At 43.5% G+C, this 12,001-nt stretch overlaps 1 protein-coding gene across 6 annotated transcripts in view; it reads left to right on the top strand.

The window, feature by feature from the left end:
- Positions 1 to 12,001, top strand: part of pde1a (phosphodiesterase 1A, calmodulin-dependent) — a 111,920-nt gene that overhangs the window by 79,448 nt on the left and 20,471 nt on the right. The gene's annotated exons all lie outside the window — the stretch shown is intronic.

Below are 12,001 nucleotides of genomic sequence, written 5' to 3'. Positions count from 1 at the left end.
TGACCCCAAGTTGATTTGAAGCAATTTTGAACAGCCAGATGTTAGATGCTGCGAGCATTTTCTGTGCTCGCTCGAGGACACTGATGGCCTCTTCCTCACTGCAGAAGGACTTCAGAGCATCGTCGACGTAGAACTCACGCTTGATGAATCTTCTTGCATCGCTGCCGCAGACGGCTTCTGCTTCCTTAGCAGCTTGTACACCGCGACGGCGGGTGAGGGACTGTTCCCAAAAAGGTGAACCAGCATCCTGTAGTCAACGATGTCGGCGGTGGGGTCATTGCTCCTGTACCACAGACAGCATAGGAAGTCGCGGTGGTCCACTTTCACGACGAAGCAGTGAAACATGTGCTCAATGTCAACTGTGATCGCCACCTGTTCCTTTCTGAATCTTATGAGAACGCCCAGCAGGTTATTGTTAAGGTTAGTGCCGGTAAGCAAAACGTTGTTGAGTGGCACCCCTTCCCATGACGCACTGCTGTCAAAAACCACGCTGATCTTCTCCGGCTTCCGTGGATGATATACGCCAAACAGAGGCAGGTACCAACATTCTTGCCCGGGCTTCATTGGCGGCACCACCTCCGCGTGTGCCCTTTTGATCATCTTCTCCATAAATTCAAAGAAGTCAGCTTTCATCTTGGTTGTTTTTCTAACGAACGTTGGAGTGAGGGGAAACGGTCTACAGCCTGTTTCCTGTTGCTAGGCAGCTGCTGCCTTGGTGACCGAAAAGGTAACAGTGCGACCCAACTTTTAGAGCTGTCCTGGTGGCACTCGGTGTCCATTATTTTCAGGAACTCCAGATCTTGGAGGGATGGGGCAAGCTTGTGGTTGTCGGGGGTGTGAGCAAAGACGGTCTGCCCCAAGCAGTCCCCACCAGACACCATCAAGCTGAAAATAGAAGTTGGTATTGAACAATGCTAATGTTTGGGTGCTTGGTCAAATACCTCTCTCACTTTGATGTGGTTGTCGCACGGCTGGAGATGACTAACACGACCATTCTCAAGGATGGCTGTTTTGTAGTTCCTTATCTCGATCGGCCTGTGAGCACCTCCAAGACACACGTCGCCAACAACGACCCAGCCCAGATCCAGCCTTTGAGCAAATGGTGCATCTCCTGGGCCACTTATCTGCTCTCGGACCATATGCACTCTCAAAATGTCTCTACCCAACAGGAGGAGTATTTTGACGTCTGGATCCAGAGGTGGGATTTTGTCGGCGATGTGCTTCAGGTGGGCATGGTGGTACACTGCATCTGGTGTAGGAATCTCTGTGAGGACGTTAGGGATCTGGTTGCACTCGAGCAGTGTGGGGAGAGGGATGCTTACCAATCCATCCACTGGCTCCACGGTGTAACCGCTGGCTCTTCTCCCCATCGTCTCTGTACATCCTGCACAGGTCTTGAGTGTATATGAGTAGATTCAGATTCAGATTCAGAAAACTTTATTGATCCCAAAAGGGCAATTCATTTGCACTAGCCGGCTCATAGTCACACAATATCCACATTAAAACGTGTGGCTATGGCACTGAATAGACAATAGACAAATTGAAGTAGGACATAAGAGCTTTCAATAGAATGCATAACTATCAATACATGAATAACTTACTAAATACCTTTCGATACCATAATAATTTACATTAAAAAACCTGTTACAAATGCATTACCAATAGGAAAAAAAGAAAAGATAAAGAAGAGGAATAATAAATATAGGGACGTACTATGTATGGGCAAGTTACATGTCCATAATTACAGACAGATATCACCACAAGAGTTTAAGCACCTGATAGCCGAAGGGGTAAAGCTATATGAGCGATTAGTTCTCCCCAGGGGAGCATGATAGCGGCGGCCAGAGGGCATCATCTTGAACTCACTCGATAGAGGGTGGAGAGGATGGCCAGCGATGTTCTTAGCCTTCCTCACCACCTGGACTTACCAGAGGGAGCGCAAGTCTGTCTGCTTGGCTCCTATAATTTTAGAGCAAACATTGACAATACTAAACAAGCTTTTCTTGTCTTTCATGGCAAGCCCATTAAACCAGCAAATAAAAGAAAAAGTAAGAGGGCTTTCAATAAATGAACCATAAAAGTTAGTCAGGATCCTTTCGCTGACATTGAAGGAATTCAGCTTCCTCATCGGGTAGACTCTCTGTTAGCCATGTTTAACAATGGACTCAATGTTGATGTCAAACTCGAGTTTACAATCAAACACTGTTCCCAAGTATTTGTATGACTCCACAATCTGAACCTCCTCACCATGTATAATGCTTGGTTTATGTTCAGTGTTGTGTCTGAAATCAATAATCAGCTCCTTTGTTTTTCATACATTTCGGTCCAGATGATAGTCATCGCAGCACTTCACAAACTCTGTTAATGCCGGACCATGATCGGGCTCAGAGCCTGTAAGTAGAGAAACGAGGACAGAGTCATCAGAAAACTTAACAAGTAGCCTACCCTCCAGGGAAGCCCTACAACTGTCTGTGTACAAAATAAATAAAAGGGGCGACCAAACACAACCTTGAGGTGAACCTGTATTTGATACAGTTAACCTGGACATTCTATCATTAACCAGAACCTGTTGGACTCTTTCCGTGAGGAAGTTTAAAATCAGCATGAGAAGCTGATCTGAAAGGTTGAACTGAGAAGCCAATTTTCTATTAAAATGTGAGGCTGCATCTAATTAAAAGCAGAGGAAAAGTCAGCAAATAGTAGTCCAGCATAAGATCCTGGTTTTTCTAGGTGCTTGTACACAGTGTCCAGTATAAGGAATTTCGCATCCTCTACACCTTTATGCGGCTGGTAAGCAAATTGCAGTGGGTCAAGTTCATTTTCTATACAAGACACAATGATGTTTTTTAAGATACTTTCGAAAGTTTTCATTACCAATGACGTCAGAGCTACTGGTCTAAACTCATTTAGTTCTTTTGACTGATTCAATTTAGGGATGGGTATAATCGTTGATGTTTTCCATAGTGTGGATATCTGACCCTGATCCGCACACATCTGGAAGAGTCTGGTGAAGACACCACTAAGCTGATCTGCACAATTATGTAAAGTGCAGCCACAAATCGAATCAGGACCAGAAGCTTTCCTCACATTGACCCTCTTAAGTAAAGTCGTGACATTTTCCTCAGCTATCACGATTTCGCTCAGAGGCTCAAGGGACATTTTACATTCAGATATATTTTCAGAGAAATCAGACCGTTCAAAACTAGAAAAGAAAGAATTAAAAGAATTAGGCAAGTCAGAATTATCCACTCCATTTACACTAATAGACTTTTTGGTCTCATTAGCATATTGGTTGATGGAGGCCATGTTCTTCATACCTTGCCAGGCTGCTCTGAGATCTCCACTACTATATTTCAATTCAATTTTATTCTTAATACTTATATTTGGCCTTTCTTATTTCATTTTACTTCTCTAGATGCAGCCTTTTTCTCCAAAGGATTTCCAGTGCAATAGATGTGTTTCTTTCTGTTTATGATTGCTTTGAGCTCTTTAGTTATCCACGGTTTATTATTTGGATAAATAACAACCGTTTTCATGGGGATAACAGAGTCGACACAGAAGGTGATATATGAAGAGACAGTATCGCACATTTCATTGACATTATCACCACACGCATCATAAAAACATTGCCAGTCAGTACATTCAAAGCAGGCCTGGAGAGAGGAGACGCTGTCCTCTGACCAACACTTTACAGATTTCTCTTGGCGGGGGAGGCGCCTGAAAGACGGTGTGTACTGTGGCATAAGATACACACTGTTGTGGTGGGACGCTCCTAGGGAAGGCAACGACAGCGACTTACAGGCACCACTCACTGAACCATAACACAGATCTATGGTAGAGCTCCTCTGTGTTGTGGCACAAGTCACATATTGTTCATACACTATATTGCCAAAAGTATTTGCTCACCCATCCAAATGATCAGAATCAGGTGTTCCAATCACTTCCGTGGCCACAGGTGTATAAAATGAAGCACCAAGGCCTGCAGACTGTCTTACAAATGTTTGTGAAAGAATGGGTCGCTCTCAGGAGCTCAGTGAATCCCAGCATGGAACTGTGATAGGATGCCACCGGTGCAACAAATCCAGTCGTGAAATTTCCTCACTCCTAAATATTCCACAGTCAACTGTCGGCTGTATTATAAGGAAATGGAAGTGTTTGGGAACGACAGCAACTCAGCCATGAAGTGGTAGGCCACGTAAACTGACGGAGCAGGGTCAGCGGATGCTGAAGCGCATAATGCGAAGAGGTCGCCAACTTTCTGCAGAGTCAATCACTGCAGACCTCCAAACTTCATGTGGCCTTCAGATTAGCTCGACAACAGTGCTCAGAGAGCTTCATGGAATGGGTTTCCATGGTCGAGCAGCTGCATCCAAGTCACACATCACCAGGTGCAATGCAAAGCGTCGGGTGCAGTGGTGTAAAGCACGCGGCCACTGGACTCTAGAGCAGTGGAGGCGCGTTCTCTGGAGTGACAAATCACGCTTCTCCATCTGGCAATCTGATGGAAGAGTCTGGGTTTGGCGATTGCCAGGAGAACGGTACTTTTCTGACTGCATTGTGCCAAGTGCAAAGTTTGGTGGAGGGGGGATTATGGTGTGGGGTTGTTTTTCAGGAGCTGGGCTTGGCCCCTGAGTTCCAGTGAAAGGAAGACTGAAAGCCAGGCCTTCTCGGCCAACATCAGTGTGTGACCTCACAAATGCGCTTCTGGAAGAATGGTCAAAAAACACACTCCTAAACCTTGTGGACAGCCTTCCCAGAAGAGTTGAAGCTGTTCTTGCTGCAAAAGGTGGACCCACATCATATTGATTAGGAATGGGATGTCACTAAAGCTCATAGGTGAGTCAAGGCAGGTGAGCGAATACTTTTGGCAATATAGTGTAGGTTCTTAGGGACTTGTTAAGTTGGCAGTGGTTGAAATCACCGAGAACGAATTTCGGGGCATCGGGGCATATAGAGTCAAGTCTGTGTCTCACATCAGCTATCAGCTGGGCGGCGACAGTCGCATTTGCGCGGGGATGAATGTAAACAATTGTATAAAAAAGCTGTTGAAATTCACGCGGCAGATAGAAGGGCCGGAGTGACATAGTCAGCAGTTCAATATCCGGACCACAAATTCTCTACCAAACCTGACGGTATTACAGTACCTTTGGTTCACGTAAAAACATACTCTGCCTCCGCGTTGCTTACCGGTGATCTCTGGAGACCGGTCCAGTCGAAAGGGAGCACCGAATCCTCTCAGTGACAGGTCCTCATCTCGGTCCCGGTCACTCAGCCAAGTTTCTGAGAAGGCCAGTATGCAGGTATCCCTCACTTTGTGCTTGAAAGCAGCCCACGTCTCAAGCTCGTCAGTTCTTTAAAACACCTCGCGATGCAACCTGGACACATCATCAGTGATTCTCCTAGGATCATGGGTGTTTTGGGTCTTAATCAGACACCCTCCCCAAGGCGACCCAGCCGGAGGTGATCAGTCCCCCGACTTGTGTCCAGGTCGTGCACTACGCCATGCCTCCCCCCTCCTCAACCAGAGCCACCGAGAAGCCTTTTCAGTCATCTCCAAGATGTTCTTGATGGCTCGTCGTCTGTGCAGTCCACAAATACCAAGGAGCCCCAGGACCCGGTTTAAGGACTTGCCTGCAAAGCCCCTGCAGACCACCTCAATAGGCTCACAGCGGACTTTCCACCCATTCCTACGGCATTCGGCCACAAGATTGGCATACTTTGCCCTCTTTCTCTCCTGAGCTTCCTCCATTCTGTCCTCCCAGGGTACAGTTAGCTCAAGGAGCATCACCTGCTTGCTGGCTCCAGACATCAGGACCAGGTCTGGCCGGAGTGATGTGACAGTGATGATGTCCGGGAATCGCAACTGCCTCCCTATGTCTACCAGGAGCTGCCAGTCCCTTGCTGTTGTGAGCAGGGCCCCCTGGGTCTTCCTGGAGGATTGGGGTTCTTGGATTGGGAAACTTCTAAATTTCTTTAGGAGATGGGGCCTTTTATGTAGAGGGCAGTGTTTATTTGGGTCAATTTGTTCCCTGCTTTCTCTGGATTCGAACCTAGTAGACTCTGAAACTTGTGTCTTGTGGACGTATACAGACGTCTTTGCTGGCCTCTCCCACTTAGTCTTTCTCTCTGCTGGAGTTGGGGTTTGAGTGAAGAAGTTGAAGCTTGGATCTGTGTGAGCTCTCGCCTCCATACACTGAAAAAAAAGTCTTTCAGATATACAAAAAAAAAATCATTTACATCGGTTGCACATGTTATGATCATGTTTTGTGAAAATAATGTATTCATGTCATTTAAACATGATTTTCCTTTACAGAACAAACATGATTTTTACATGTAAATCTCCTAATATTAATTTATGTATAATGTACATGATTCTACTTTCTAGAACAAACATGATTTTTACATGTAAATCTCCTATTATCAATTTATGTACAATGTACATGATTCTACTTTATAGAACAAACATGATTTGTACATGTAAATCTCCTAATATTATTTTATGTATAATATACATGATTCTGCTTTGCAAAACTGACATGATTTTTTTACATTTGCAATACATAATTGCTTCTTGATTAACCACAATTATTTATATAGTTATTTAATTATATTTAACATAAACAAAGATTACCAATTAATTCTTACAAGCATCAACTATGCTTGCATTTTTTGAGCAAGAATGCAACGAGTTTGCCACAGTAGTCACTTTTTTTATTTCAAAATGCAAATGTTTGCATAAGTGTTATAGGCAAGGTACAGCATACAGCTTTGTGAGAACTTCAGCTTTTAAGCTCCATCAAATTTTCTGCATCATTTCAGACCATCAGGGAACTTTATGTTAATTGCAAGTCTAACAACATGGCTACAGCCAATGCAAAGCTGTCCAGATTCCAGCCTTTGCTACTCTCAAGACAAAAACAGTCAAACACCACAAACCCCTGATAATAGCTTGGATATCAGAAATCAAACAATCCTCAGCTTCAGCTTTTTTATATTTGAAATTAAAACATCTGGCAACTTGTTTTGGAAAATAAAAAAATAAAAACATGGTATTTGTGCAGATATCCAGTCCATGAAAAGGCAGCTTTGTAAGAACTTGTGCTATCTATTCAAGACGAAAAGAGTCACACCACAACCCCACACATTAGCTTGGAAATCAGGGCCAACTTGTTTTGGAAGGTAAAAAAAATAAAAACATGTACACTGACACAGTAGTTTCAAAGGTAACAGAGAGCTGCAGAAATGGTCCATGAAAAATGCCTAAACTGCTGTACGTGTCCAGATGAACCTGTTGCAACTGCTCATTCACAGAGTCTGTTTTTCAGAACCTGAACTTTCTTAGAAAGCACAGTGCCTTCCAGCTCCATCACAATTTTCTGGAACGCTTCAAAAGAGTACTTCAGATCATCAGGTTGATCACATACATCACAGGTGTCAAATTGATCCAGTAAAGGGCCGGTGTGGCTGCAGGTTTTCATTCCAACCGAGCAAAAGCAACACCTGATTCAACTTAAATCAATCAAGCTGTGTCCACACAGCTCATTTGTTGGATCAGGTATTGCTTTTGCTTGGTCGTAATGAAAACCTGCAGCCACACCGGCCCTTTACTGGATCAGTTTGACACCCCTGACATACATCAAGCCGAACAACATGGCCACAGCCAATGCAATGCTGTCCAGATCCTGCAGTACCTCCAGTCCTTCCAAGACGATCCCGATGTCGTCTGGTCTGCTGGTGGCCTCATGTTTCACAACATAGATTCCCACTGTCGTCTCATCAATGGCTTCTTGGATGTGGATTTCGTCTTCTGCCTGCTGAGGGAACAGTAAAAGAAGAAGAACAGGATCAAACAACAAAGAACAGAACAGTTCATTGGAAAGAGAGGGTAGTGTGCAATGTAAGGGAAAGCAGTGAGTGACAAGAAAGACGGAGAAAGCCCCCTACACACTCTCACTACACACTCGCCCGTTTGCGCGTGCTCGTGGAGGCTCCGCCATATTAAGGGCCGTCCCAAATCACATAGGGCAGAAGGCGAGTGGACCCATCAGCCCTCACGTAGCAAGTCTGCATCGGTGCTCACTCACGGCGGCTTTTGCAGATATTTATGTGATATTTATCACAGTTAGCAACAAAATTCACATGGCTTCATGCTTTGCTTGGAAATGTCAAACCGTGGGGTTGAAAAACTCATGGAATCACTTATAAATCTCGTAACCTGTGCCGTAGCACTCAAGCCTGCGTCTGTCTGTTGCCATGGTGATGAGTGCTTCCGTTTTCCGGTGGAGTGAGTCACGCGTCCTATACCTGCCCGTCTTTATTATGCCCTTCCACTTCAATTCAAGCGCCCTCCACAGCAGCAAGTGTGACTTCATCTGGAGGGACACTCGCGGTGGAGGGCGAGTGAGTAGGGGGTGGTTTGGGATTGAACCTGCATGTACTCACCACAAACTCCCAAAGTAGACAATCTGGGTCCTCGTTGAGGTACACACACAAGGCCTTGAGAATGCATTCCCGCCTTCCATCAACATCATCCTATATCAAGGAAGAAAAAAAATATTTGGAAAAAAAATTCCTTGTTCAAACTCAATGTGAACACCAATCAGCACAATCTCAAAATTCTCAAATTCTCTTACTTCAGTCATGCAAGTAAAAATGCTTTGTAGACGCTTGCCAATCTGTCCTCCTCCTTTGTTGAATAGCTTCAACAGCTTGTCTGACTGCATATCCAGTTGAGACAGAAATCTGGACTGCAAGGGCATCGTGGTGATTCGTTTGAATTCTGCATTTATCTGAAGAGACACAAAAGAGACACAAAATCATGATAAACATTAACTGATGTGACATGTAGCAATAATATGAACACCAACAAGGACTAAAAAAAAGAATGCTTTTTTTTTTTTTTAGTTTCCATTGCACTACAGATTTTAATTCATATACAACTGGTCTATGCAAATTTCATATAGGACATACCTCAACTACTTCAAAGAGCACTGGCCATCTTGCCTGGAAGTCCTTTATCATTGGTGTGTCACGTACCACTCCTGGATGCAAATGTCTTGTGCATTTTACTTCTCACGGTCTCTCTGTTGTTTCTTCTCTTAACATCGGAAAGAAGTTCCACTCTCAGTTGCTCAAGACTTTCTTTAGACTCTCCGATAGGATATGGGGGACAGTAGTTCACTTCTGACTGCTTTGTTTTTTTTATTCCAAAGGCAGCATTTGCTCTGCCTCCTGGTTTGTTCTTGATTAAGTTCACCAACACCTCACGGCATCTAAGCTTTCCCAAATGCGTCCTGTATATTGCCAGTTTATTTTTCAAGCTCATCTTCCATCCTGCATATCCAGAGACTGAGCCTTTTTCTGTGAGGCAGGGATGTCTGGTAATGAGGGCCTGCCCAATTTCGTTCCATTGCTTGTCTGACACATACATTTTGTATCGAACTACCTCTTGTATCAGTCCTTCCAGAATGCTTGATCTCAGTTTCGGATCAGGAATAAAAGGGGTCCCCCCCCTCTCTGTAAGCTGCACTGCCATGCTGTAGTTTCAACTCTGCATCGTAGGTAAACTGAGGAACACAAAAGATGCTGGGCCAAACTGGCCTTGAACAGGATGAGTCTGATTCCGGTGAGGAGAGTATGTCAGTGTCGACACTCCCGCTAGATGAAGCTGAACATTCTTCATGAGCACTAGCCATAGCTGAGGTGGAAAAACTATAGGCACACTCTGGAAGTGAAGCCTCTGCCACAGGAATTACTCTGATAGTTCCTCTATCCTGCACTTCCTCCAGTGAGGTGAGATTCATGAAGTCATTTCCAAAGAGACAATCCATAAACTGGAGTCTGAAAGAGGTGGTGAGGCCACATTGTCTTTGTACCTCACAAACAAGTCCATCAACAGATCCCGGCAGTCCATTTTGAAAAGTAAATGTCTGGCTGCGGTTGTCACTCAGAATTATTCTTAGAAAGGCTGGGGAGCTCATCCTTCTATTCGTCTTGTTCTGTGAGGAAGAATAGCAAAATAACATGATTACATTTCAGTAATAGTCAAACTGTTACAGATTTTCAGGAAGGGAACCCAAATGCAGGCATGCAATAAAAAAGAGGAATGGACTGACATGTCAAGCTACTTACAACACTTGACATGTCAAGAAATGATTTGGGTCAGTCCATAAATTCAAATTAACTTTTCTTTATTGACATCTACATTAAAGGCAGAGTATGTAGGATTGTGGCCAGAGTAGGCACTTTAACTATGTTGCTCATTGTAACTATGCTGCCCATTCCCAAATTTGGTCATTTCAAGAATATTTACTAAATAGTAAACAAATATTTACTGGTTTCACCAAAGTACAGTATTTTTTGCAGCTAACAATGTCTATTACTGGAAATTCAAAATTGCAGACTTGGAGAAGATCCATCTTTTTATCAATGAAAAGTGCAATTTTCCCACTCATAATGAATACTTACAATCTGATGGAATGTTATCTTATTAAAGAGACAACATTTGGGAATGGGCAGCATATATTCTGGAAGTAATCTAATACCAAAAAAATCACATACTCTACCTTTAATATACACAGTCCATTGCACTTGCATGCTTTTACCATATCACCACATGACAAAAACCTACACACAGAATTTACAACTTTGTTCTGTCCACTTAATGATCCATAGGCGACTACCATACCTTAACTATAGGTAAGTCCATCTTTTGATGCAGTACGGGCAAGACACACGTCAAACATATTTGGGTATTTTGACCGTACAGATTCAACCACTTCCTCTCTCAGTACATCAGCTGGAACACTAGACACACCAGAGACATCAAGGCTTTGTTTTCCATATGATGGGGAATTGATATGGAAAGCAATCATAAATTGATGTTTTGATGCCAAAGTCAGAGGTTTGTTGCTATAGCAACTTGTATGCTTCACAATCTACTTGAAGAAGCCATGCTTTTATTCAAAACGCATAGTCCAAAGTTGGACAAGAGGGCCAAAACATCTTATGAGGTGGGGGTAGTGCTCAAGAAAATGCTGCTTTGGTAGAATCCTAACATCTGGTAAAGCACCTCATATTTCTGTCTGTGATCAAGTATCTTAACCTCAAGATATGATATAGATTCATCAGTATGATCAGGGGCAGCAACTAACTCAACAAGATCTTTCAAATCCATCAAAAGAAGCCAAGCTGGTTCATCTTCTGGCACTTGAGCACCAATCAGAAATGGGAGAAGTATAATCAAGGCCCAATTTTCATGTGCATTTCCTCCTATAGTTTTCGAGCCAATTGAGTCTTTTGCACAACATGAGGTTTGTTTGTTTTGTCTGACCATTTGTAGGGGAATGCCAGTATAGCTTTATTGAGCTCATCCAACGTAAACAACTTCTTTGATATCATTAACGACAAGCAACGAGCAATCTCAACTGGAACATTACCCTCAAGCAAGTCGTGAGCAACATCAGGAGGAAAGCCGGATACGATGTGAAAATGAGACAAAGTTTTCGTTAATACGCACTCACTTTTCACGCCAAAGCTATGAGAGTTATCCTCAAGAGCTGCTTTTGCATTTGCAGCATATGTCTCTCTAGTTCTAAGCTCAAAAGCACCAGATGCAACACAGTTAGACTTGATGTCACAACCCTTTCCAAGGCAATAACGACAGAAGTAAATGCCTGAAAAACTTTCAGTTAGGCCTGCAATTGCATGCGCCCCCAAGTTATCTGCTATAACGCACTGTACTGTACCTCTAAGAGTTTTTCCTAACAATGGGATATACACACCATAGTTCTCCAGAGTTTTTAGATCCTGCAGAAGTGGTTCTAACACTTTTTCAAAGCTGTATCTTTTCACATCAACGCTTTTGCAAAGTATTGCCAGGAAAATTGATGGCAAAGATGAGGTAAAGCCAAGTGGCAGATTACCTAAGACCCAATACACACCACAAAGCTTGTGCTTCTTGCGTGAGGTGCCCAGTGGATTACAGGTTTCAAAATCATCC

This window comes from Aulostomus chinensis, chromosome 12 (genome assembly GCF_037954235.1).
Source record: "Aulostomus chinensis isolate RoL2024-O1b breed Wild chromosome 12, RoL_Achi_v1.0, whole genome shotgun sequence".
Lineage (NCBI taxonomy): Eukaryota > Metazoa > Chordata > Actinopteri > Syngnathiformes > Aulostomidae > Aulostomus > Aulostomus chinensis.
This window is presented reverse-complemented; position numbering and strand designations above follow the sequence as displayed.